The following is a 27,601-nucleotide window of genomic DNA, read 5'->3' as shown; positions in this document are numbered from 1 at the left end:
TATAATAGACCTCCTCAGCAGCAAAACCAACAACAATAGAATAATTATGACCTTTCAAGCAATAGATACAATCCAGGTTGGAGGAATCATCCAAATATGAGATGGACAAGTACTCCACAACAACAACAGCTTGTCCCTCCCTTCCAAAATGTTGTTGGTCCAAGAAAGCCATATGTTCCTCCTCCAATACAGCAGCAATCGCCACAACAAATACAACAAGCAGCTGAGGCTCCTCCTCAACTTTCCTTAGAAGAATAAGTGAGGCAAATGACCATCCAGAATATGCAATTTCAGCAAGAGACAAGAGCCTCCATTCAGAGTCTGACAAATCAAATGGGGCAGATGGCTACTCAGATGAATCAAGCTCAGTCCCTAAATTCTGACAAATTGCCTTCATAAATTGTGAAGAATCCGAAAAATGTGAGTGCCTTCACCCCTAGGTTGTGCAACCAAATTCAAGGGCCTCCACCAGTAGCAGCACTTGCACCTGAACCTGTCAAGCTTCTTTCTACACCTAAAAAAGAGGATGAGATAGTTGCACAAAAGAGAAAGCTTCCTAACAAAAATTTTCATGCAGGTGGACCTTCTTCTAGTAATTCTGACTTACAGTAGCCTCCTATCTCTCTTCCATTCCCACCTAGAGCAATTCCAAACAAAAAAATGGAAGAAGCGAAAAAGGAGATCTTGCAGACCTTCAGAAAAGTAGAGGTGAACATACCTCTGCTAGATGTCATCAAGCAGATTCCAAGATATGCCAAGTTTCTAAAGGAGCTGTGCACCCACAAAAGGAAGCTCAAAGGCAATGAAAGGATTAGCATGCGCATAAATGTGTCATCATTGATAGGTAAATTTGTTCCTCACATTCCTGAGAAATGTAAGGACCCAGGTACTTTCTGTATACCTTGCATTATTTGGAACAATAAATTTGAGAATGTCATGCTAGATCTAGGAGCATCAATTAGTGTCATGCCTCTGTCCATTTTCAATTCTTTATCTCTTGGACCTTTGCAATCTACAAATGTGGTGATTCATTTGGCAAATAGAAGTGTTGCTTACCCCGCAGGTTTCATAGAGGATGTGCTAGTTCGGGTTGTTGAACTTATTTTTCCTGTTGATTTTTATGTTCTTAATATGGAAGAGGGATTTTCCCATGGTTCAGTTCCAATTATTTTAGGCAGGCCATTTATGAAAATAGCCCGAACCAAGATAGATGTTTATGCTGGCACATTGTTTATGGAATTTGGTGATATTGTTGTTCATTTTAACATTCTTGATGCCATGAAACATCCATCTGAGGATCATTCTGTTTTTCGTGCTGAGATAATTGATCAGATTGTTGATGATTATATGTTTGATTTTGATTCTGTTCTTCATGGTAGGAAACATCCATTTTTATCTGATTTGTATACTTGTCATTCCTTATGCATTGAATCTGAATCTGAGTTTGAATTTGATCTTGTATCTGATTTTTATGCTGAGAATGAATCTGAATTTGAGTCTGGTTCTGATTTTCTGGGTGTGGTACCTCTTGATGTTGATTTTTTAGTCAGAATGCACTAACCATGTTGCAGGAAGTACATATACTTTTGACTTGCTTTAAGAGGTACAGGCTAAGGAACCTTCCTCTTCTCCTACCCTGGTTCCTCCCACTGTTCAGCCACCACCCACACCAGAGTTGAAGCCTTTACCAGCAACCCTCAAATATGCTTACTTGGAGGACGAGGAAAAATTTCCAGTGATCATCTCTGCCTCCCTTGCTGTTGAGCAAGAGGAGAAGTTGTTGCTAGTTCTCAAGAAGCACAAGAAAGCCATTGGATGGACTTTAGCAGACATTCCTAGTATTAGCCCATCTACCTGCATGCATAGGATACTTTTAGAGGATGGAGCTAAGCCAGTGAGGCAGCCACAGCGACGACTCAACCCCTTCATTCTAGATGTGGTGAAAAAGGAAGTGATCAAGCTCTTACAAGCTGTAATCATCTACCCCATTTCTGACAGCCAGTGGGTGAGCCTAGTCCAAGTGGTTCCTAAGAAGACATGCCTCACAGTAATTAAGAATGAAAGGGATGAGCTTATCCCTACAAGAGTGCTGAACAGCTGGCGAGTCTACATTGATTATAGGAGGCTAAACCAGGTAACCAGAAAAGATCATTTTCCCCTGCCATTCATTGATCAAATGCTTGAGCGCTTGGCAAGTAAGTCTCATTACTATTTTCTTGATGGTTTTTCTGGTTATTTACAAATTCATATTGCTCCTGAGGATCATGAAAAGACCACATTCACCTGTCCCTTTGGCACTTTTGCCTATAGGAGGATGCCCTTTGGCCTATGCAACGCCCCTGGTACCTTCCAATGGTGTATGCTTAGCATTTTCAGTGACTTTTTAGAGACTTGCATAGAGGTGTTTATGGATGATTTTACTATTTATGGATCCTCTTTTGATACATGTTTGGATAGTCTGGATAGAGTTCTTAATTGATGCATTGAAACTAACCTTGTGCTGAATTTTGAAAAATGTCACTTCATGGTAGAACAAGGTATAGTTTTAGGGCATATCATTTCGAATAGGGGCATAGAGGTAGACCCTGCAAAAATAGATGTTATTTCACAATTGCCTTACCCCTCTTGCGTGCGAGAGGTTAGTTCTTTTCTTGGTAATGTAGGGTTTTACAGGCGCTTTATCAAAGATTTTAGCAAAGTGGCCCTCCCACTATCCAATCTGCTGCAAAAGGAGGTGTGATGTGCCATCATTTTCTTCTATTTTCTAAACCCTTTTTGCACCATTTTAATTACTGATTGGTCTTAATTGTCAATTAATCAGGCAGTTTTATTATTTGGGCTCATTTGATGTTTTTAATCTAATTTCAGGAATTAATGAAACATTGGGCTTAATCCGGATTTTGGTTATGGACTTGAAGAGGGCAAATAAAGCAGCGCTTACCTTAGTTAATTTCTAATTAGGAAATTTCGCAATTTTATTTTATGTTGTTCAGTGTTTATTTCGTTTTGGGCCAGAGTATTGTAATAGGGCCCAGTGACTTTGAGTGACTCTTTTTAAATAGCAGCCTTGGGATTCGTGCAAGGCATTCTATTATGCTATTCATTATTCAGAGCTTTTGTTTTAGGGTTTTCGTTTTTCTGCTTAATGCTACTGTTCACGTAATGCAATTTTACGTTTTCTGTTTCTAATTACAATTTTGTTCTTGCTTCTTCTTCTACTCTCATTTACGTTTCTGTTTCATCTACGTTTCTGTTCATTTACGTTTTTGTTCATTTACGTTTCTGCTTCATGTTTCATTTGCGTTTTCTGTTTGAATCCATGGAAGGCTAGATTTTCTGGTGTTGTTTCCTTTTGAGGACGAAGCCCAACTCTCTTTGAGGTTTCACTTGTAATGTGGTTCCCTGGCAGTTTTCCCTTCACCAGTTATCCCAAATTCGTGAATATTAATCAGTGCACGCTTCGTGTTCGATTAATTGCCTTTGAGCCTAACTTGCGTTCATGCTTAATGGACGAAGGGCTAACTGGTGTATGTGGTGCCTAATCACGTATTGACAACCCTAAGTTGATTTTCGCTTAGTAAATTGAAATAGGGTTGGATTAAGTGGTTGACTGTTAGGGACGAATTCTCCATAACCCAGGATAAGAGAGTGGCTTCTGAATCAAAGGAAACAACCCGTTTTTAATATTAGTAATTTCATATTCCAGTTTACTTGTTCTGCTTTTTAATCACAAAACAAACAAACCCCCCCAATCGTTACTGTTACTGCAAGTATATTATGAACATTTGGTTTGTCACTGCTCGTTGGGAAATGACCTAGGATCACTTCCTAGTTACTGCATTTTCATGTTTATTTGATTCGGGTACGACCTCGATCAAATTTGGCGCCGTTGCCGGGGAGCAGTGTCCAAAGGTTCATAATAGTTAGCTAGTGTGTGTGTTTAATCCTTTCGTGTTTTATGATTAATTGTTAGTATATGTGTTAGTGTTGTTTAGTGTCCTGGTATTTTGTTTAATGTGTGTTCTGTTTCAGTTTTCCCATTAAGCGTTTCCCCTGTTTCAGTCTTGGGTGTTTTGCTGTGAAGATTGTGCTTGCGGCAAAACAGAGTAGTAGTAGAAATCAATTAGAGACGGATTTTAGCGACCACCCATGCTGAATTATTTGAGATTTTTTGTTTTAGTAGCTAGGGTTGTTATTTTTGGCTGAATTTTTTTGTGGTAACTTCTTTTAATCCATATTTTGTGGGAAAAATAGCTAGAGCCTTTAGTTTGGTCAGATTTGAAAGTTCCAAAAAAACTAGCAAATTTTGTGTTTGTCAAAACTTCAAACGGCCATAACTTTTGCTCCGGTTATCAGAATCGCAATTATTATATATGCATTTGGGGTAGAAAAAAATTTCCTACGCCGTGGTTGTTTTGTGATTTTCGCTTAGTAAATTGAAATAGGGTTGGATTAAGTGGTTGACTGTTAGGGACGAATTCTCCATAACCCAGGATAAGAGAATGGCTTCTGAATCAAAGGAAACAACCCGTTTTTAATATTAGTAATTTCATATTCCAGTTTACTTGTTCTGCTATTTAATCACAAAACAAACAAACCTCCCCAATCGTTACTGTTACTGCAAGTATATTATGAACATTTGGTTTGTCACTGCTCGTTGGGAAACGACCTAGGATCACTTCCTAGTTACTGCATTTTCATGTTTATTTGATTCGGGTACGGCCTCGATCAAGGTGGAGTTTGATTTTGATGACCAATGCAAAGAGGCTTTTGATTGCCTTAAGTTGAGATCAAAAGTGAGTCCACAGATAAGAGCTTCAAGGTCAATTGACACTGGCTGAAACCATTCCTCACAAATCCCTCCTTAGTGGATGTAGTGGTGGAAGAGACCTCCTTACTTCACCTTACTTCTCTTCCGCCATGACTTAGGGATTTTTGTTTTTCTGTTTCCTTATTTACTTTTATTGCACTTGTCCAAATTTATTGATTGTTTTGATTGTTCTTGATCTTATGATTGTGCTACATTGAGGATAATGTGTTGTTTAAGTGTGGGGGGGGGGGGGGGAGATTGTTCTTTCTTTGGGGTTTTCTAGTTTAATTTTCTTAGGTTTTCTAGGTTAATTTTGTTATTTTGGTTTTATGTTTTGTGTACAACATTGCATGTTCTCTTTGAATTATAGGTTATGTACAGGTAATGGGTAATTGTTTTTTAAATAGGAGTTTCTTGGCAATTTGTGAATTGAATCCTTGTTTTTCTCTACATGTCAAGTTAGTTTTGAAAGCTCGAATTGAAAGTGATAGATTTACCCTCGGTGAGAATTTGAGCCATCATCATCTATTTTATTTGGTGTGTTTTGCCCCATTGATTGCTTGCACAATAGCCTTGGCTTTACTCTTGTTGATACTTCTTGCTTCACATGCATGTTGGGAGATGATTTAGGCATTTTGTTCTTATAAGCCTTTAGCCAAATGAGCCTACCTTGAATTAATTCCTTTGATAGCCCCTTTGAGCCTATGTTCCCCTTTCTTTGTTTTGAAGCTCATTACAAGCCTTAAGTGAAAAACCATGATTTCACCCTACCCTTAAGGAATTTTGGAGATTTGGAATTGTTTAGGGAATAAGTGTGAAGGGGGGGGGGGGGGGTATGTTTCATTGGATGATATGTTTTTGTTGGCCATGCTTGATGTATATACATATATTGCCTAATTGTTGCTTTATTTTTCAAATACTTTCAATTGCTACTATTCACGTTCAAAAAAAAATTGAAAAAAAATTAAAAAAATATAGAAAAAGAATGAGGCTGAATAAATGAGGTCTTGGTTTGAAGACTTGAATTGGTTTGAGGACTCGGTTGATTTTGTTTTGGGTTACTTTTTAGAGCTTAATTTGTAATTTTGGTTTTGGGGTTTATTACTTTTTCTTACTTCCCACTTATTCCCCATTGCTCCTCTATTTCTTTGGGTTTTAGCTACCATCCCATACTTTCATCTACCTTGTCCTTGGCCCCATTACAACCTTAAAAGACCTTTTGATCCTCATGTGCATGTGCTTGTGATGTGTTTGTCAATTTTAGAGTTTTGCCAAGTCTATGTGGTGTTTGTTTTCATGGGTGCTCTGAAAGTAAACAGTAGCCTAGACACTTGAGGGATAGAGTGCATATCTTGTGAGGCTTTATCACTTTTCATTCTTGAGCTGATTTACTATCTTGCCATGTTTGAGATGCTTGGATGATTTTCATGACGGCCTTGACTCTTTAACTCTTTACGTGTTGCATGTTACCCATTCTTTTCATTCCTTGAGATTCATTGAGAAATATGTAATTGTTATTGTGTCTGTTTGTTTCTCTTTAATGTCTCTGGATTTGTCCCTTGCTTTGTTTTTTGATTTTGCCCAGGAGTGCAAAAGGCTAAGTGTGAGGGGATTTGATGTATCATTTGGGCCTACTGGATTAATTTTGTGTTTTTAATTTAATTTCAGGAGAATTATAAGTAATTGGGCTTGAATCCGGAATTGGGCTTGGACTTGAAGAGAGCAAACAATTTTATTCTACCAAATCTTATCTTATCTAGATTTTATCTCATCTAGATATTATTTCATCTAGATTTTATCTTATCATATCTAGATTTTATCTCATCTAGATATTATTTTATCTAGATCTTATCTTATCTTATCTAGACTTTATTTCATCTAGATATTATTTCATCTAGATTTTATCTTATCTTATCTTATCTAGATTTTATTTTATTTATGGGCTTGGACTTAAAACAGATTTGTAAGCTTTGGGGCTAAGAACTATATAACAACACCAAGGTTCTAGTTTTAAGCTCTCTCTCTCTCTCCCTCTCTCTCTCGTTTTAGTTTTTTTGTTTTGGAGAATAATTCTAGTTTTCTACTACAATTTCGTTTGCTATTGATTAATGGAAGGCTAAGTCTCTAGCGTTGTTTTCTCTTGAGGATCAAGCACAGCTCTCTTTGAGGTTTTATTATTACTATTGCATTCTGCTTAGTTTTTCCTCTTCACCAATCACTCTGTATTTGTTGCTATTAATCCATGCATGCTTAGTGCTTGATTAATTGTCTCTGCGCTTAATTTACGTTCATGCTTAATGATCAGTTTCGTTCATGATTAATTGGTGTATGTGTTGCTTAATCACATAATGAATGCCTTATGTTAAATTTCGCTTAGTAATTTAATTTAGGGTTGGATTAAGTGGTTGAACTGATAAAGGATAAATCCTCGTAACCTAGGATAAGAGACTTGCTTATGAATCAAGGGGAAACAACGTGTTTTAATTCTGATATTTTATAATTGAAATTTACTTGCTGTTTAATTTACAAAAATAAATAACCCCCCCTCCCCCAATTCGTTACTGTTTTATTACAATCTGTCATGAACGTTTGGTTGACCATCGCTCGTTGGGAGACGACCTAGGATCACTTCCTAGATACTACATTTTTAATGTTTATTTGATTCGGGTATGGCCTACAAAGCCATATAGCTTGACCCGTTGCTTCAGCAGCTGCCACGTACTCTGCTTCTGCTGTTGATTGTGCTACTGTAGCTTGCTTCTTCGCGCCCAAGAGAACATTCCTGATCCTAGTGAGAAAGCATAGCAAGAGGTACTATTCATGTCATCTGCCGAACTTGCCCAATCACTGTCGGTGTAACCAAGTAATTCAAAGTTGGTTTCGGTAGTATACCATATACTGAACTCTTTTGTTCCTTGTAGATACCTCAAAATTCTTTTTCCTGCTCCAAAGTGTATTTGACTTGGGCTTTGCATGAATCTTGATAGAAGACTTGTAGCATACATTATGTCAGGCCGTGTGGCTGCAAATATAGGAGGCTTCCAATTTAACTTCAGTATTTGGATGTGTCACAACCTACCCTTCGGCAGGTGGGCGACGCGGGGGCTCACGGGTGCGTCTTCCACGAAAGGAAAATGCGTGGAGTCCCCACCAACGTTTATTCGAGGAAAACATTGGAAAAACCGGAAAGGTGTGGTCTACGAACTTTAATCGTGAAAGGTTCGGGAGTTGTTTTTACGCACGGAGAAGGTATTAGCACCCAACGCGTCCGTCACAAAGGACGACAGCCTTTAATCAAGTGTGCAAATATGACTTCAAAATGTTTTATTTTCCATTTTTTATGTCTTTTTGTGTTTTTATGCTTTTTGTGTTTTTTTTTGTATTTTTTTATCTTTTTGTGGTCGACAAGGGTGTTTTCCTCGCTCCTACGTATCCTCAATTACGATGAGAAAATCAGACCTACGTAGTTCTTTGCAAAAGCGGTAAAGTTATGGGTTGATTTTATGATTTTGAACGGTCCATGTTAACCGATAAAAGCAAAGAGGATCGTTTAAGGCATTGGACCTTGAAATGGTTTTGAGTGACTTTTGCGGACGAAGCTTGATTTGTGAGTTGATTTTAGCCTTAGTTTCATTTTGGTTATTAGTTAATTCATTCAAGGAAACTTCCAAAGAAAAACGTTTGATTGATTTTTTTGATTATTTTATTCAAAGATATTTTGATTATTTTATTATAAATTTTCAAGATATTTTGATTATTTTATTATTATTTTACCTTTTTTTGGTTTAACCGTGGTTACAACGTGAACAATCGGTTGGATTTTATTTTAACAGTAATTAAACGATATTACAACTCAAATGATCGGTTAAAATTCATTTTATTATTTATTAGGTGAGAAAACGGCTTAAATAAATGGTTAAAGCACGTTAAAAAAAGGGTACATAAAACAAACGAAATGAAAATAAAAGTATGCGAAAAAAGTGGGGACCACTAAAGGTGCATAGAATGAATTGAAAGATTCGATTTCAGAAACTTATCAGTTGAAGACCGAAGAACGACGAAGAACGATGAAGAATAGTGAAGAATCTTCACGAAATCGCTCACGGAAACATCTCAGAAGCGTTACAGAAGCACCTCGGCTTGGTTTTTTTTCACGGAAATTTTTTTCCTCACTAATTTCGAGAGAATCCTCAAATAACAGAAGGGCTGAACAATTTACCGCCTTCTGTTGGAACCCCTTGGAAGGCCAAGAGGGCCTGGTTTCTATTTGCACCCCCTTTTTACTAAATACATCCCCCTTTTGTGTTTTTTTGCTGATTCCTTTCCGAAACGTTACAGAACTTTTTATGGATTACGTAACGACACCCATTTTCTTTCCAGAATGTTGCGAAACTTTACGGATTACGCCACGATGCTCTTTTTGACTTCTGGAACATTGCGAAACTTTATGGATTACGCAACAACGCTCTTTTTCCTTCCGGAATGTCGCGAAACTTTACAAATTACCTAACGACGGGTGTTAAGTACCTTGAAGCGGTCAAGCAAAGGTTGCATGCCACCAAACAATGGTCCCCGAACGAAATTAGGGTATAACAGTTGCCCCTCTTTACTTATCTTTTATTGGAGATAAAAGCGAAGTAAAGATAAGACACTAATTTCGTTCGAGCGGAACATCATTTGGCCGATCAATATCCCAACCAGCGGAACCTGTCATTCAGAAAGAAAAGAAAAGACATCAGAAGCGTCAACAAAACTTCAGTGTCTTGAAAGCGATAAAGTGGGATAACCACGACGTTTCCCCACGCTATCGAACTTGATCGTCCCCACCTAGCAAAGAAGAATCTGGTGCGTCATCGGGCTTGAATGTCTTCGGACGACGAGAGTAAAAACCTGCAAAATTTTTTAGAATAATCAGAATCGGACTACCAACATCATCCTGATACTGTCGAACTCATTCGCCTCGGTTGACGAAAGGTATGGACAAACCATAAGGTATCTTCGCCTGCCACCTGACTCGCTGTCCATGGATGACAAAAGGTGCAGAAGACGACGTTAGTCTCTGCACGTCAACGGGCTCGTTTGCTCCTGGTTGACGAAAGGTGCGAATAACCATACGGTACCCCCGCTTGCCACCTAACTTCCCGGGTCACGGTTAAATAAAATCGTTTGTGCGGATAACCACTTGGGCATCTCTGAATGTCACCTGACTTCACGGGTCAGGATGACAGAAACCGTTTGTATGGATAACCGCTTGGGTATCTCCGTATGTCACCTGACTTCACAGGTCAGGATGACAAAAACCGTTTGTACGGATAACCGCTTAGGTATCTCCGTACGTCACCTGACTTCACGGGTCAGGATGACCGAAGGCGTGGAAGACGACGTAAGTCTCCGCGTGTCAACGGGTTCGTTTGCTCCTGATTGACAAAGGGTGCAGAAGACGATGTTAGTCTCTGCATGCTACCGGACTCTGAGTCTGACGGATAGCGAAAGAGTGTTTATATGGATAACCACTTGGGTATCTCCGCCTGCCACCTAACTTCACGGGTTAGGATCAACAAAAATCATTTGTGCGGATAACCACTTGGGAATCTCCGCATGTCATCGGACTCACAGGTCACGATAGCAAAAGGTGGGGTGGTCAACAAAAGTGAGGCTCTTGCTCCTACGTATCCTCAATTGCGATGAGGAAATCAGACCTACGTAGTTCTTGCAAAAGTGGTGTGAGACTAAAATAGTCTCTATCGGAAGATGCTGACATCTTTGGAAAGGGTGCAGATGACCACATTGGTCTCTGCTTGTCAACTGAACTTGGGGTCTCCGAATGACAAGGTGCGGATAACCTTAAGGTGTCTCTGCATGCCACCGGACTCGTCAAGGTAACAAAAGGTGGGGTGGTCGACAAAAGCGAGGCTTTTGCTCCTACGTATCCTCAAATTGTGATGAGGAACTCAGACCTATGTAGTTCTAGCGAAAGTGGTGTGAGACTAAAATAGTCTCTACCGGAAGATGCTGACATCTCCGGAAAGGGTGTAGATGACCACATTGGTCTCTACTTGTCAATCGGACTTGAGGTCTCTGAATGACGAGGTGCGAATAACCGTAAGGTGTCTCTGCATGCTACAGGACTCTCGGGTCGCGGTAACAAAAGGTGGGGTGGTCGACAAAAGCAGGGCTTTTGCTCCTACATATCCCCAATTTGTGATGAGGAACTCAGACTTACATAGTTCTTGACTTTGTGAGACTAAAATAGTCTTGGTGTTTTTTCACTAAAATGTGAATATGCTTTAGTAAAGAAACAAAGCCTTCAACTGATCAGAGCAACATATGATTTTTTGATGAAAAACAATGTGTCTATTGGGGAAGGAGAGTATGCTGATGAAATTTTCTCATAACCATAATGAGTTTTTGGATGTTAGCGTTTCGTTTCTATATGACCATTTAGAGGAAACACTAGGTCCAACAAAATAGAAGAAAATCACTCGAAGTGTATCAATCTCACACAAATAAGTGTTTTATCCTAATTTTGAACCATAGATATGTCATGACTTGATTTTGCAAATCATTTCATATCAAATCAAAGATTACATGCGCGATCATGGATCAATAGGAATTTTTCGGGAATGGTGTTTTTGTGAGGAATTTGGCTCTGAGTGTTTGGGCTTTTTCCTTTTCTGTTTTTGTTTAGTGCGAGGCGAGAAAGCCATCGACGCACAGGATTTTTGGTTGACAATCAAAGGGAGAGAACCACTTCAAGTCGTGGTTTCCTTTCTTTCCTTATTTGGTGGTGACAATTCTGTACTGTTCATATATTTGTCTGGTCCAAAGACCTTTCTGCATATTTGTTTTGTTTTCTTCGGATTTTTTTTATCGAGAATTTTCTTTCTTTTTTGCTTTCTCCCAATCTTTGATTGGGAGTTTTCTTCTTTTGCTTTATCTCAATCTTTGATTGGGAACCTTTTTTTTTTTCTTCTGAGGGCAAGGATGGGCATTCTCACCCTGGGTCAAGGTTTACGGTGAGTTGGGATTTTGGCTCAAGGCTTGTAGAACGGTTGGACATGATATATGTTAGAGTGTTGGTTTGGCCAGCGGTTCAGGGATAAAGGGGATGTCCCATATTATTTCCATGGCACACATGCAACAATGATGATTATGAAGTTTTATGCAAAACTGGTCATGCATGCACCCATGTGGACACTCAAGCATCAAGTTTTTAGGGTCATGTGACACTAGGGCTCAGGATTCATTTTTTCCTATTTAAGTCAACCCAGTGTTTCCAAAATATGCTCCTTTATCAATTCATGCATTCATCCGAGTCCATTATGGGTGTTCGGGAAAATTTTCACAGCATTCACCCTTCAGTTGTATACACATTTTTTTTTAAAAAAAAAACCCTTCGTTTCGATCGGTGAATCTTTTTTCAAAGAAAAGCTGGAAGTTATTTCCTTTCAGAAGCGTGCTGGCTTTTCAGCCGAAAGATTTATTTTTGTTTTTGTTTGTTTTTGTTTTTTTTACCATGAGGTATTTTGCTACCTAAACATGTATATTTTTGTGAGGTATTTTTGCTATATACATACGTATCCAAGGTATCTTGCTACCTAAACATATATATATATATATATATATATATATATATATATATATATATATATATATATATATATATATATTGTGAGGTATTTTTTTGCTACCTAAATTACATACATGCATATCTAAGGTATTTTCGCTACCTAAACACACATACATATATTTTGTGAGGTATGACTACCTTTCGAGCTTGTGCTTGTTTTATTTAAATTCCTAGGATCATGAGCAACTAGGTGTATCCTACTATGACTTGAGAAACAAAGGTGATCAAATAACAAGCAAAAATTTAAAAGGTACTAGGTTGCCTCCTAGTAGCGCTTCTATAACGTCTTGAGCTGGATGCATGATGACTTGTCGGTCACGGACCTAGTACTTTTGCTTACCTTTGGCTTTGGACTTGGTCGCCTGCTGATCGGCCACAGGTCGTAGGCAACGCTCCAGCCTTTGTAGATGAGCTGAGGGGCTCTGGAGGTGGCGGCGGTGCGTCTATTTCCCGTTGTCGGCCATCCCCAGGCTGCTATGGTGTCTTGCTCTGCGCCTGTCTGGGGGCGCAGTACTTCTTGATGAAAGCTTGGTTAGTAGGGGGCCTGATGACCTTGCTAGGAGCGACGGGCACTCTATAGAACTGACAGAGGCCCATAATCAGAGCTAGAAACCCCAAGACCCTGTTGGACTTCTTTGGGTCCACTGGGTGTCTTGCGGGCACAGAAATCAGTTAAGAGAAGTGCATACTTACCTATGTCATGACGACACAGACCAACTGATACTTTCGTAGGGGAAGATCGGAATTGTAGTCACTGGGCAGAATGTTGCTAAGTAGCAACATCATCCATATCTATGTAAGAGTGGTCATGTTGGTGCGCATGATCCGCACTCGTCTCTTTGCAACGGCACTGGTGCAATCTTGCCCCGATATGCATAGTAGTTGTGCGATAGCCTCCCTCTCTGGTTGTGCTCGCACAATTGGTCACCCTCCAATATCAAGGGGTGGCCCAGGAACTGATAAAAGCAAACTACTAGCCCCTAACCCAGGAGTGCAGGCCTCGATTAAGCATTAAGGGCGGAGGACCTTGAGTTCTCTGAAGGTGGAGATGTGGAGCCCTCTGAAGGCGAGGGCGTGCAACCCTCTGAAGGTGAGGACGTGTAGTCCTCTAAAGGAGAGGGCGTGCAACCCTCTAAAGGTGAGGTCATGCAACCCTCTGACGGTGAGAACGTGTAGCGCTCTGAAGGTGAGGGCGTGTAGCCCTCTCAAGGTGAGGACATGTAGTCCTCTGAAGGCGAGGACGTGTAGTCCTCTGAAGGTGAGGACGTGTTGTCCTCTGAAGGTGATGACGTGTAGTCCTCTGAAAGTGAGGGCGTGTAGCCCTTTGAAGGTGAGGACGTGTAGTCCTCTGAAGGCGAGGATGTGTAGTCCTCTGAAGCAGAGGACGTGTAGTCCTCTTAAGGCGAGAGCGTGTAGCCCTCTGAAGGCGAGGACGTGTAGTCCTCTAAAGGTGAGGGCGTGTAGCCCTCTGAAGGTGAGGCCCTGTAGTCCTTTGAAGGTAAGGATGTGTAGTCCTCTGAAGGTGAGGACGTATAGCCCTTTGAATTTGAGGACGTGTAGTCCTTTGAAGGTGAGGACGTGTAGTCCTCTGAAGGCGAGGACGTGTAGTCCTCTGAAGGTGAAGGCGTGTAGCCCTACGAAAGCGAGGGCGTGTAGCCCTCTGAAGGTGAAGACGTGTAGTCCTCTGAAGGCGAGGACATGTAGTCCTTTGAAGGTGAGGGCGTGTAGCCTTCTGACGGTGAGGACGTGTAGTCCTCTGAAGGTGAGGACTACGAGGATGTGTAGTCCTCTGAAAGTGAGAGCGTGTGGCCCTCTGAAGGTGAGGACGTGTAGTCCTCTGAAGCTGGGGACATGTAGTCCTCTGAAGGAGAGGGCGTGCAGCCCTCTGAAGGCGAGGACGTGTAGTCCTCTGAAGGTGAAGGCGTGTAGCCCTACGAAGGCTAGGGCGTGTAGCCCTCTGAAGGTGAGGACGTGTAGTCCTCTGAAGGCAAGGACATGTAGTCCTCTGAAGGTGAGGGCGTGTAGCCCTCTGAAGGTGAGGACTACGGGGACGTGTAGTCCTCTGAAAGTGAGGGCGTGTGGCCCTCTGAAGGTGAGGACATGTAGTCCTCTGAAGCTGAGGACATGTAGTCCTCTGAAGGTGAGGGCGTGCAGCCCTCTAAAGGCGAGGGCGTGTAGCCCTCTGAAGGCGAGGGCGTCTAGCCCTCTAAAGGCAAGGGCGTGCAACCCTCTAAAGGCAAGGATGTGTAGTCCTCTGAAGGCGAGGGCGCGTAGCCCTTTGTTAGGTGAGGACGTGTAGTCCTCTGAAGGCGATGGTGTGTAGCCCTCTATAGTTGAGGACACGTAGTCCTCTAAAGGTGAGGGTGTGTAGCCCTCTGAAGGAGAGGACGTGTAGTCCTCCGAAGGTGAGGGCATTTAGCCCTATGAAGGCGAGGGCGTGTAGCCCTTTGAAGGTGAGGACGTGTAGTCCTCTGAAAGCGAGGACGTGTAGTCCGCTGAAGGTGAGGGCGTGTAGCCCTTTGAAGGTGAGTACGTGTAGTCCTTTAAAGGTGAGGACATGTAGTCCTCTGAAGGCGAGGACATGTAGTCCTTTGAAGGTGAGGACGTGTAGTCCTCTGAAAGTGAAGGCGTGTAGCCCTCTGAAGGCGAGGACGTGTAGTCCTCTGAAGGTGAGGGCATTTACCCCTATGAAGGCGAGGGCGTGTAGCCCTTTGAAGGTGAGGACGTGTAGTCCTCTGTAGGGGAGGACGTGTAGTCTGCTGAAGGTGAGGGCGTGTAGCCCTTTGAAGGTGAGTACGTGTAGTCCTTTAAAGGTGAGGACATGTAGTCCTTTGAAGGCGAGGACATGCAGTCCTCTAAAGGCGAGGACATGTAGTCCTTTGAAGGTGAGGACGTGTAGTCCTCTGAAGGTGAGGATGTTTAGTCCTCTGAAGCTGAGGACGTGTAGTCGTCTGAAAGCGAGGGCATGTAGCCTTCTGAAGGCGAGGACTTATAGTCCTCTGAAGGCAAGGACGTGCAGTCCTATGAAGGCTAGGACGTGCAGTCCTCTGAAGGCGAGGGCGTGTAGCCCTCTGAAGGTGTGGACGTGTAGTTCTCAAGGCGAGGACGTGTAGTCCTCTGAAGGCGAGGGCATGTAGCCCTCTGAAGGTGAGGGTACTAGTACCCAATGGTCCACCCTTTTGAGAAAGCAAGAGTTTGACTCATTAAGTGGGCCGATCATCCCAAATTCAAAAGATTAGACATTAGATGTTGGAAATCTATGCAGTTAACATGATTTTTAGGGATGCCGATGCATGCAACCTTTGTCGTGAAATTTGGTAAATGCGGACTTCATATGAAAAAATGCAATGTAATGGAAAGTTGTTCAATGTTCATGACATTCTTTCCCTATTTTGTGATTTTGATTTTGAATTAATTTTTTTGGAAAACACAGATTGACTGCCCTTTTGAAAGAGGTGATAATTCATGCAACCTTATCCTATCTTTTGCAAATCTCTCCGGGAACTCCCTCAGAGTGTATGTTTTTTTTTATTTAGTCACTTGACCATTTTGGAGTGATGGCAATGGAGTCGTTTGATGTTTAATCAATCCATTGAAATTCCAGGGTTTGTCCTCCATTTTTTTTGTTTAAAAACATTGACAGGTGAGAACTTTTGATCTGCCCCTATGTTCACTTGAGGCTCATGCATAGTGCCCCTCATTGCCCCAGTGTAGGGCTTTGAGGTACTAATCGTTGTCTTTCATCATGACCTTGTAGTAGGGAACCTATTGGGTGAGAACTTCTAATCTGCCCCTAGGTTCGCTTGAAGTTTATGCATGGTACTTTTCATTGCCTCAGTGTAGGGCTCTGAGGTATACATCATTGTTTTGTTTTCACAACCTTGTAGCAAGGAAGAATGAAAGAGGCGCTTTGATTCTCGCAAAAAGAATTTTTCAAGGACGAGAAATAGATGAAGGATTTTTTTAGTTGATGGGTTAAGTCAAATGACTCCTATTCTTGATAACTCACTTCTCTCTAAAAAAGACAAACTTTTTGGAATGATAAAATGAGATCACATGAACGTCTATAATTTTACTTGAAAACACAGTCAATCAAAATGCTTTTTTTCCTTTTTCTTTTTGAACTTTTCTGCTTTACTTGTCGTTTACGGCATCCTCACCAAATGTGTAGCATGAGTAACTTCTAATTGAACGGTCTTGGAAGTCCAAACTTAGGAGCGCATGTCGCTTGAGCAAACAAACCAATGGCTTGCACCCACATTTTAGTGGAAGCAAAGATGTAATTACGAGAGGATGAGGGACAAAGATGTCAAATTTATCCATTTTATTTAGCATTGTAACTGTGGTTTACAATAATGGCATAAACTTGAAAATCCTGATGTGTCATTAGAGACATCTAACAACAGCTTTCAAAATTGCCCCATGTGTGGTGTCGCTTGTCAATGTTAGGATTCACAAGCGATTCTCCTCAAATTTCAGCCAGCCCGCATCAATTAGACTTTGCACCTTACGCTTCGAGGTCATAGAGTGCTCAATGGAATGTCCCGGAACTCCTCCATGATATGCACATGTTGCGTTCGAGTCATATCCTCGAAAAAATGGAGGTTGAGGAAACCTAGTAGGGGTTATGGCTACCATTGCATTATCAAGTAGATAAGGGAGCAAGTTAGCATATGACACTGGAATTGGGGTGAATTCTATAGGCTTTTTGCTACAAAATTCCTTCCTTGGTTGATGTTTTGGTTCGTGCTAAGGGTGGTATTTAGCATTGGTTGTGTGGTAAGTGGGTTTTGTGGTTGATTTAGGGATGACCTTTGTGGATAACTGGGTGGTGGGTAAGGAGAAGGGTTGTTATTGGCTGAGTAATGACATTGTTGGGTTGGTGGGAAACTTGGCCGTATAGGAATGGCAGTCACAGCATGGGTTTCTCCCTCATTCTCACCCTCTTCATTTGCCCTAGTTTTTGCATTTATCAAAGCATGATGATCAGATTTGCCTCTTTTCAGACCCACTTTGATCCTTTCATCGACGAAAACTAAATTAGCAAAGCTTGAAGGTGTGTAGCCCACCATCTTTCCATAGTAGAATACTGGTAATGTCTCTACCATCATGATTATCATCTCCCTTTCCATCATTGGGGGTGCCACTTGGGCTGCCAGGTCTCTCCACCTTTGGGCGTATCCTTTGAAAGATTCATGCCCCTTTTTGCACATGTTCTGTAGTTGCATCCTATCCGAAGCCATATCAGAATTGTACTGATACTGCCTAACAAAGGCAACCATTAGGTCCTTCCAAGAATGGACTCGGGAAGGTTCCAAGTTAGTGTACCAGGTAACAACTATCCCAGTAAGACTTTCTTGGAAGAAATGTATCAGCAATTCCTCATCTTTTGCGTATGCCCCTGTCGCAACCTACCCTTCGGCGGGAGGGCGACGCGAGACTCGCGGGATGCGTGTTCCACGAAAGGAATACGCGCGGAGTCGCCACCAACGTTTATTCGAGGAAAACGTCGGAAAAACCGGAAAAGACGCGATCTACGAACTTTTAAGTGAAAGGTTCGGGAGTTGTATTTACGCACGGGGAAGGCATTAGCACCCCATACGTCCGTCCCAAGGGACGACAACCTTTAATCGAATGTGCAAACATGACTTTGATTTTTACGTTCCCTTTTATGTCCTTATATCCTTTTTATATTTTTCCTTTTTTGTGGTCGACAAGGGTGTTTCCCTTTGCTCCTACGTATTCCTCAATTTGGGATGAGAAAATCAGACCTACGTAGTTCTTTCGGAACAAAGTATTTGGTTAAGTTTGTTTTTGTCTTTTTTGCAAAATATGTTTTTATTTGAACAAAAGGTCATTTAAGGTGTTGGACCATTAAACGGTCTTTTGATTTTGAAAGATGAGAAACGTTAAGGCGTTGGACCATTAACGATCTCTTGTTTTTGAAAGGAGAGAAACATTAAGGCATTAGACCATTAACGATCTCTTGGGGTGGTCGACAAAAGCGGGGCTTTTGCTCCTACGTATCCTCAATGAGGAACTCAGACCTACGTAGTTCTTTCAAAAGCGGTAAAGTTACATGTTGATTTTATGCTTTTGAACGGTCCATGTTAACCGATAAAAGCAAAGAGGACCGTTTAAGGCGTTGGACCTTAAAACGGTTTTTAGTGATTTTCGGACAAAACTTGATTTGTGAGTCTATTTTAGTCTTAGTTTCACTTTGGTTATTAATCAATTCATTCAAGGAAACTTCCAAAGAAAAAACGTCCGATTGATTTTTTTTGTTTTATTTTATTCAAAGATATTTTGTTTATTTTATTATTATTTTTCAAGATATTTTGATTATTTTATTATTATTTTACTTTTTTTGTTTAACCGAGGTTATAGCGTGAACGATCGGTTAGATTTCATTTTAAAAGTGATTAAATGAGATTACAACACAAATGATCGGTTGAAATTCATTTTATCATTTATTAGGTGAGAAAACGGCTTAAATAAACGGTAAAAGCGCGTTAAAGACGGAAGAAAAGAAATCGAAAATGAACGAAATAAAGAGGAAAGCTTAAAAAAACAAGAAATGAATTAAAAGTCTCGAATTCGAAAACTTACCCGTTGAAGAACGAAGAACGGATGAAGAACGATGAAGAACGGACGAAAACCTTCACGGATTTGCTTACGGAAACATCTCGGAAGCGTTACGGAAGCACCTCGGCTTGGATTTTCTTCACGGAAACAATTTTTTTCACCCAAAACAGCTGAAATACATAGCCAGGGGGCTCAGGGATCCTTAGAACAGCCCCCTTCAGCCTATTTATAGGAAAAAGGGGGAGGAGGTTGCCGCCCAGCTCGCCCAGGCGACCTTAGCTCGCCCAGGCGAGCTGGGTTGCTTCCTCCAGAAGCAACCCAGCTTCAAAAAACGTTCTGGAAGGCCCAATTCAAAATTTCGAAATTGCTATTTGCACCCCCCCCAATTTTGATAAGTTCACCCCCCTTCTTTCATAATTTACGGAAAAGTTACAGAAGCCTTACGGAAGCATATAGGACTTGATTTTCTTCTTTTTTTCTCTTCCGTCTCACCCGTATTAAGTTAATTATGCTTATTTAGAGTTATGGGAATTTTACGGAAGCATTACGGGTGTTCCGGAAGCCCCGGAATCCCATTTTTCAACAAAACGGGGGGTGTGGTGGCCATCTAGCTCGCCCAGGCGAGCTCAGCTCGCCAGGCGAGCTAGGTTACTTCAACCTTAAGCAAGAAATTGCCCAGAAACCTCTAGAAGGGCCCAGATTTGAAAATTACTGTTTGCACCCCCCATTTTACTAAGTACACCCCCTCTGCTTTTTTTTTGGTGATTCTTTTTTCGTAAAGTTACGGAAACTTACGAATTTCGTAACGATACTTGTTTTCTTTCCGTAATGTTACGGAACCTTGCGGATTACATAATCATCCCCTTTTTGACTTACGGAATGTTACGGAACCTCACTTAATTATGCAACAATGCTTCCATTTGATTTTCGGTGTGTCACGGAAACTTACGGATTGTGCATCAATATTTTTTTGGTTTTCCGGCATGTCTTGGAATTTCACAAATTGCCTAATGATGGGTGCCAAGCACCTCACAAGGACCAAAGAAAGGTCGCATGTCACCAAGCAAAGGTCCCCGGACGAAATTAGGGTATGACAGTTGCCCCTCTTTACTTGTCTTTTATTGGAGATAAAAGGAAAGTAAAGATAAGACACTAATTTCGTTCCTCTCGATTTGACGAGAGTCGCTGGTGACCATAAAATCTCCACATGCAAATGACTTGTTGTTCCCAGAATTTCACAAATTGCCTAATGATGGGTGCCAAGCACCTCACAAGGACCAAAGAAAGGTCGCATGTCATCAAGCAAAGGTACCCGGACGAAAATTAGTGTATGACACTAATTTCGCTCCTCTCGGTTGACGAGAGTCGCGGGTGACCATGACTTGTCGTTCCCGGATTTTCACAAATTGCCTAATGATGGGTGCCAAGCACCTCACAAGGACCAAAGAAAGGCCGCATGTCATCAAGCAAAGGTACCTGGACGAAAATTAGTGTACGACACTAATTTTGCTCCTCTCGGTTGACGAGAGTCGCGGGTGACCATGACTTGTCGTTCCCGGATTTTCACAAATTGCCTAATGATGGGTGCCAAGCACCTCACAAGGACCAAAGAAAGGTCGCATGTCATCAAGCAAAGGTACCCGGACGAAAATTAGTGTATGACACTAATTTCGCTCCTCTCGGTTGACGAGAGTTGCGGGTGATCATGACTTGTCGTTCCCGGATTTTCACAAATTGCCTAATGATGGGTGCCAAGCACCTCACAAGGACCAAAGAAAGGTCGCATGTCATCAAGCAAAGGTACCCGGACGAAAATTAGTGTACGACACTAATCTCGCTCCTCTCGGTTGACGAGAGTCGCGGGTGACCATGAAATTTCCGCATGTAAATGACTTGTTGTTCCCGGAGGAACAAAAGGTGCAGAAGACTATGTCAGCCTCTGCATGCTATCAAGCGTTCTGTCTTACAGATAGCAAAAGAATGTTTATACGGATAACCACTCGGGTATTTCCGCGTATCATCGGGTCCGCCGCCTCTGGATGATAAAAGGGTGCAGAATGACCAAATTTGGTCTCTGCTTGTCATCGGGCCCGCCGCCTCTGGATGACAAAAGGGTGCGGATAACCGTAAGGTATCTCCGCGTATCATCGGGCATGCCGCCTCTGGATGATACAAGGGTGCAGAATGACCAAACTTGGTCTCTGCTTGTCATCGGGCCCGCCGCCTCTGGATGACAAAAGGGTGCGGATAACCGTAAGGTATATCCGCGTATCATCGGGCCCGCCGCCTCTGGATGATACAAGGGTGCAGAATGACCAAACTTGGTCTCTGCTTGTCATCGGGCCCGCCGCCTCTGGATGACAAAAGGGTGCGGATAACCGTAAGGTATCTCCGCGTATCATCGGGCCCGCCGCCTCTGGATGATACAAGGGTGCAGAATGACCAAATTTTGTCTCTGCTTGTCATCGGGCCCGCCGCCTCTGGATGACAAAAGGGTGCGGATAACCGTAAGGTATCTCCGCGTATCATCGGGCCCGCCGCCTCTGGATGATACAAGGGTGCAGAATGACCAAATTTTGTCTCTGCTTGTCATCGGGCCCGCCGCCTTTGGATGACAAAAGGGTGCAGATAACCGTAAGGTATCTCCGTGTATCATCGGGCCCGCCGCCTCTGGATGATACAAGGGTGCAGAATGACCAAATTTTGTCTCTGCTTGTCATCGGGCCCGCCGCCTCTGGATGACAAAAGGGTGCAGATAACCGTAAGGTATCTCCGCGTATCATCGGGCCCGCCGCCTCTGGATGATACAAGGGTGCATGTCACATGACCTCAGGGTCAGTATGACAAAGATTATGGGGCGGCCGACAAAAGCAAGGCTCTTGCTCCTACGTATCCTCCAATGAGGAACTCAGACCTACGTAGTTCTAGATAACTTGTGAGACTTGAAAAAGTCTCCACCAGAAGATGCCTACATCTCTGGAAAGGGTGCAGATGACCATATTGGCCTCCGCTTATCAATCACACTCGAGGTGCGGATAACCGTAAGGTGTCTCCGCAGGCTACCAGCTCTTGGGTCATGGTAACAGAAAGCAGTGTGGTCGACAAAAGCGAGGCTTTTGCTCCTACGTATCCTCCAATGAGGAACTCAGACCTACGTAGTTCTGGATAACTTGTGAGACTTGAAAAAGTCTCGGTGTTTTCTCCACTAAAATGCAAACATGCTTTAGCAAAGAGACAAATATTCCAACTGATTTAGAGCAGCATATGCTTTTTTGAGTGAAAAACAATGCGTCTACCGGGGAAGGAGAGTCTGCTGATGAAATCTCCCATAACCATAAATGAGATTTTGGATGTTAGCATTTCGTTTCTAAATGACCATTTAGAGGAAACACTGGGTTCGACAAAAATAGAAGAAATCCACTCAAAGTGTATCAATCTCGCACAGGTAAGTGTTTCATCCTAATTCCGAACCATAGATATGTCATGACTTGACTTTGCAAATTATTTCCTATCAAATCAAAAATTACATGCGTGATCATGGATCAAATAGGACTTCCCTTGGGAATGGGTTCTTTTGGGGAGTTTTTCGGCTTTTATGTGTTTTTGGCTTTTGATTTTTTTTTTGTTGGCTTTTTCTTTTTCTGTTTTTGTTTAGTGCAGGGCGAAAAAGTCGCTAGCGCACGGGATTTTGGTTGGTAATCAAAGGGAGAAGACCATTTTAGGTCGTGGTTTCCTTTCCTTCTTCTTGTTCATTTGGTGACAATTCTGTACTGTTCAGATATTGTCTGGTCCAAAGACCTCTCTGCACATTTCTTCTGGTTTCTTTGACCAGGAGCTTCCTTCTTTTTTACTTTCTCCCATTCTTTGGTTGGGAATTTTCTTTCTTTTCTTTTTTCTTTCTCCCACTCTTTGATTGGGAATTTCCTTTCTTTTCTTTTTTCTCTTTCTCCCACTCTTTGATTGGGAATTTCCTTTCCTTCCTTTTTTGCTTTCTCTTTGATTGGGAATTTCCTTTCCTTCCTTTTTTGCTTTCTCTTTGATTGGAAATTCCCTTTCCTTCTTTTTTTTTTTTTTGCTTCCGAGGGTAAGGTTTATGGTGAGTCAGGATTTTGGCTCAAGGCTTGTAGAATGGCTAGACATGATACATGTCAGGGTTTGGTTTGGTTCAAGGATAAAAAGGGATGCCCCACATTATTTCCATGACACAAATGCAAAAATGATGATTTGGAAATTTTATGCAAAGCTGGTCATGCATGCACCTATGCGAACACTCAAGTGTCAAATTTTTATGGTCATGTGATGCTAGGGCTCAGGATTTATTTCCTCTATTTTAAATCAACCCAATGTTTCCAAAATATGTTATTTTATCAATTTGTGCATTCATTCGAGTCCATTTCGGGCGTCCGGGAAAATCTTCACAGCATTCACCCTTCAGGTGTATACACATTTTTTTTTTAAAAAAACTAGCTATGATCAGCGAATTTTTTCAAAGAAAAGTTGGAAGTGATCTCTTTCAAAAGCATGTTGGTTTTTTAGCTAGATAACTTATTTTTTTCTTTTTTCTCCTTCTTTTTTTTATCATTATCATTTGTTTATTTCTTTTTCTTGTTTGTTTTTTTTTTCTTTTTTTTTCATGAGGTATTTTGCTACCTAAACATGTGCATATTTTTGTGAGGTATTTTTGCTATATACATGCATATCCAAGGTATCTTGCCACCTAAACATACATATATATGTTTTGTGAGGTATTTTTTTGCTACATACACGCACATCTAAGGTATCTCTCTACCTAAACATACAAATATATATTTTGTGAAGTATTTTTTTGTTTACATACACGCACATCTAAGGTATCTCTCTACCTAAACATACATATATATATTTTGTGAAGTATTTTTCTGTTTACATACATGCATATCTAAGGTATTTTCACTACCTAAACATACATATATATATTTTGTGAGGTATGACTACCTTCCGAGCTTGCGCTTGTTTTATTAAAATCCCCAGGATCATGAGCAACTAGGTGCGTCCTACTATAAAAAGTGATCAAATAACAAGCATAGATTCAAAAGGTACTAGGTTGCCTCCTAGTAGCACTTCTTTAACGTCTTTAGCTGGACGCCTTATGACTTGTCGGTCACTGACCTAGTACTTTGCTTACCTTTGGCTTTGGACTTGGTCGCTTATTGGTCGGCCATGGGTCGTAAGCAACGCTCTAACCTTTTTGTGGATGAGCTGAGGTGAACTCTAGAGGTGATGGCGGTGCGTCTGTTGCCCGCTGCCGGCCATCCCCAGGCTGCTGTGGTGTTTCGCCCTGCGCCTGCCTGGAGACGCAGCACTTCTAGATGAAAACTCGATTGGTAGGGGGCCTGATGACCCTGCTGGGGGCAACAGGCACTCCCTTGAACTGATAGAGACCCGTATTTAGAGCTGGCAACTCCAAGACACTGTTGGCCTTCTTCGGGTCCACTAGGTGTCTTGCGGGCACAATCCCTGCAAACAATAGATGACATCAGAAATCAGTTAGGGGAGGTGCATACTTACCTATGTCATGATGGCATGAGCTTGCTGGGGGGACGAGCGCCCTATAGGGCCGATAGAGGCCCGTAACCAGAGCTGGAAACCCCAGGGCCCTGTTGGACTTCTTCAGGTCCACTGGGTGTCTTTGTGGGTGCGATCCCTGCAAACAATAGAAGGTATCAGAAATCAGTTGAACCATATGCATACTTACCCATGTCGGGACGACACAGACCAACTGATACTTTTGCAGGGGGAGATTGGCATTGCGGTCGCTGGGCAGAATATTGCTAAGTAGCAATGTCATCTATGTAAGAGTGGTCATGTTGGTGCGCATGATCCGCACTCGTCTCTTTGCAGCGGCACGGGTGAAATCTTGCCCCAGTATGCATAGTAGCAGTGTGATAGCCTCCCTCTCTAGTTGTGCTCGCACAGTTGGCCCTCCTCCAATATCAGGGGGTGGCCCAGGAACCGTTAAAAGGAAACTACTGGTCCCTTAATCGGGAGTGCAAGTCTCGGTTAAGCATTTAAGGACAGATGACCTTAAATTATCTTAAGGTGTGAATATGGAGCCCACTGAAAGTGAGGACGCGTAGTCCTCTAAAGGCGAGGGCGTGTAGCCCTCTGAAGTTCAGGACGTGTCGTCCTTTCAACGGTGAGGGTAACTAGTACCCAAGGTGAGGGTGTGTAGCCCTCTCAAGGCGAGGACATGTAGTCCTCTGTAGGTGAGGGCGTGCAGCCCTCTGATGGTGAGGACGTGTAGTCCTCTCAATGCGAGGACGTGTAGTCCTCTCAATGCGAGGACGTGTAGTCCTCTCAACGGTGAGGGTAACTAGTACCCAAGGTGAGGGCGTGTAGCCCTCTCAAGGCGAGGACATGTAGTCCTCTGGAGGTGAGGGCGTGCAACCCTCTGATGGTGAGGACGTGTAGTCCTCTCAAGGCGAGGACGTGTAGTCCTCTCAACGGTGAGGGTAACTAGTACCCAAGGTGAGGGCGTGTAGCCCTCTCAAGGCGAGGACATGTAGTCCTCTGGATGGTGAGGACGTGTAGTCCTCTCAAGGCGAGGACGTGTAGTCCTCTCAACGGTGAGGGTAACTAGTACCCAAGGGTCCACCCTTATGAGAAAGCAAGAGATCGACTCATCGAGAGGGCCGGTCATCCCAAATCCACAAGATTTGGACATTAGATGTAGGAAATCTATGCAGTTAACATGATTTTTAGGGATGCAGATGCATGCAACCTTTGTCGTGAAATTTGGTAAATGCGGACTTCATATGAAACAATGCAATGTAATGGAAAGTTGTACAATGTTCATGACATTCTTTTCCTATTTTGTGATTTTGATTTTGATTTGATTTTTTTTGGAAAACATAGATTGACTGTCCTTTTGAAAGAGGTGATAATTCATGCGACCTTATCCTATCTTTTGCAAATCTCTCCGGGAACTCCCTCAAAGTGTATGTTCTTTTTGATTTAGTCACTTGACCATTTTGGAGTGATGGCAATGGAGCCATTTGATGTTTAATCAATCCATCGAAACCCTAGGGTTTGTCCCCCCTTTTTTGTTGAAAACATCGATGGGTGAGAACTTTTGATCGGCCCCTATGTTAACTTGAGGCTCATGCACGGTGCCCCTCATTGCCCCAGTGTAAGGCTTTGAGGTACCAATCGTTGCCTTTCGTCATGACCTTGTAGGAGGGAACCTATTGGGTGAGAACTTCTAATCTGCCCCTAGGTTCGCTTGAGGTTTTTGCATGGTGCCTTTCGTTGCCCCAGTGTAGGGCTTAGAGGTACCAAGTGTTGTCTTGTTTTCACGACCTCGTAGTGAGGAAGAATGAAAGAAGCAGTTGATTCTTGCAAAAAGAATTTTCCAAGGACGAGAAATAATTGAAGGATCTTTCAGTTGATGGATTAAGTCAAATGACTCCTATGTAGAAGCAAGATGTTTTGATGTCTTGATGATGCTAAAGGATCAAGTGCTTCTAAGTTTTATCCAAGAAAATCAAGATATATGATCAAGTTTGATCTCTTTAGAATCTTTAGGAAGAAGTTTCCAAATTGAAACAAACAAAGGTTTGACCAAAGAATTCTATCATTTCAATTTGAGATTTGCTCTCTGGTAATCGATTACCAGTAGTTAAAAATGTTTTTATTCAAATTTTTAAAACCTGTAATCGATTACGTAAGTCTTGTAATTGATTACCAGAGGGGATTTTCAGAAAATAATTTCCAAGAGACATATCTATTCAAATGTTTTATGAACGGCCATTCAAATGTTTTAAAGAGAGTTTTCATTGCCCAAACAGTTTTATCCTCTCGAAAGATCAAGAGTTTTTCTGAACTGAAATGTCTTATCCTCTCAAAAAGATTCCTTGGTCAACCACTTGCATATTCAATAATGAATTTTGATTGGTCTTCATTGTACAATCTATCCCTTTTAAGAGAGATTTCTTCTTCTTATTTCTGAAAAGGGATTAAGAGACTGTGGGTCTCTTGTAGTAGAGGATTCTTGAACACAAGGGAAGGGTTGTCCCTATGTGCATTGTTAATCCGAAAAGAGAGAGTGAAAGTTTAATTGGGGAATAATATTCGTATCTTAATTCAATCCCCTCTTCTTCTCAAGGTAACTGAGGCCATTTGTCCAACATCCTATTCTTGATAACTCACTTCTCTCTAAAAAGACAAAATGAGGTCACATGAACGTCTATATTTTTACTTGAAAACACAGTCAATCAAATGCCTTATTATTTTTTATTTTGAAACTTATTTTTTATTTTGAAACTTATTTGTTTTGAACTTTGCTCGTTGTTTTACGGCACCCCCACCAACGTGCAAGATGAGTAATCTCTGATTGAACGGTCTTGGAAGTCAACACTCAGGAGCGCAGGTTGCTTGAGCAAACAGACCAATGGCTTACACTCACATTCCGGTGGAAGTTGAATAAGCAAAGATGTGTTCGTGAGAGGATGTCCATTTTATCCATATCATTTAACATTGTAACTGTGGTTTATGGCATAAACTTGAAAATCCTGATGAGTCATAACAACAGCTTCCAG

The 27,601-nt window shown here is 41.8% G+C and overlaps 1 protein-coding gene across 1 annotated transcript in view; it reads left to right on the top strand.

The window, feature by feature from the left end:
* Positions 1 to 27,601, top strand: part of LOC100808806 (translation initiation factor IF3-4, chloroplastic) — a 52,877-nt gene that overhangs the window by 11,153 nt on the left and 14,123 nt on the right. The window lies entirely within an intron of this gene.

The sequence above is a fragment of the Glycine max genome, chromosome 6, assembly GCF_000004515.6.
Source record: "Glycine max cultivar Williams 82 chromosome 6, Glycine_max_v4.0, whole genome shotgun sequence".
Lineage (NCBI taxonomy): Eukaryota > Viridiplantae > Streptophyta > Magnoliopsida > Fabales > Fabaceae > Glycine > Glycine max.
The sequence above is the reverse complement of the archived record's forward strand: the minus strand, read 5'-3'. Positions and strand labels throughout refer to the sequence as shown.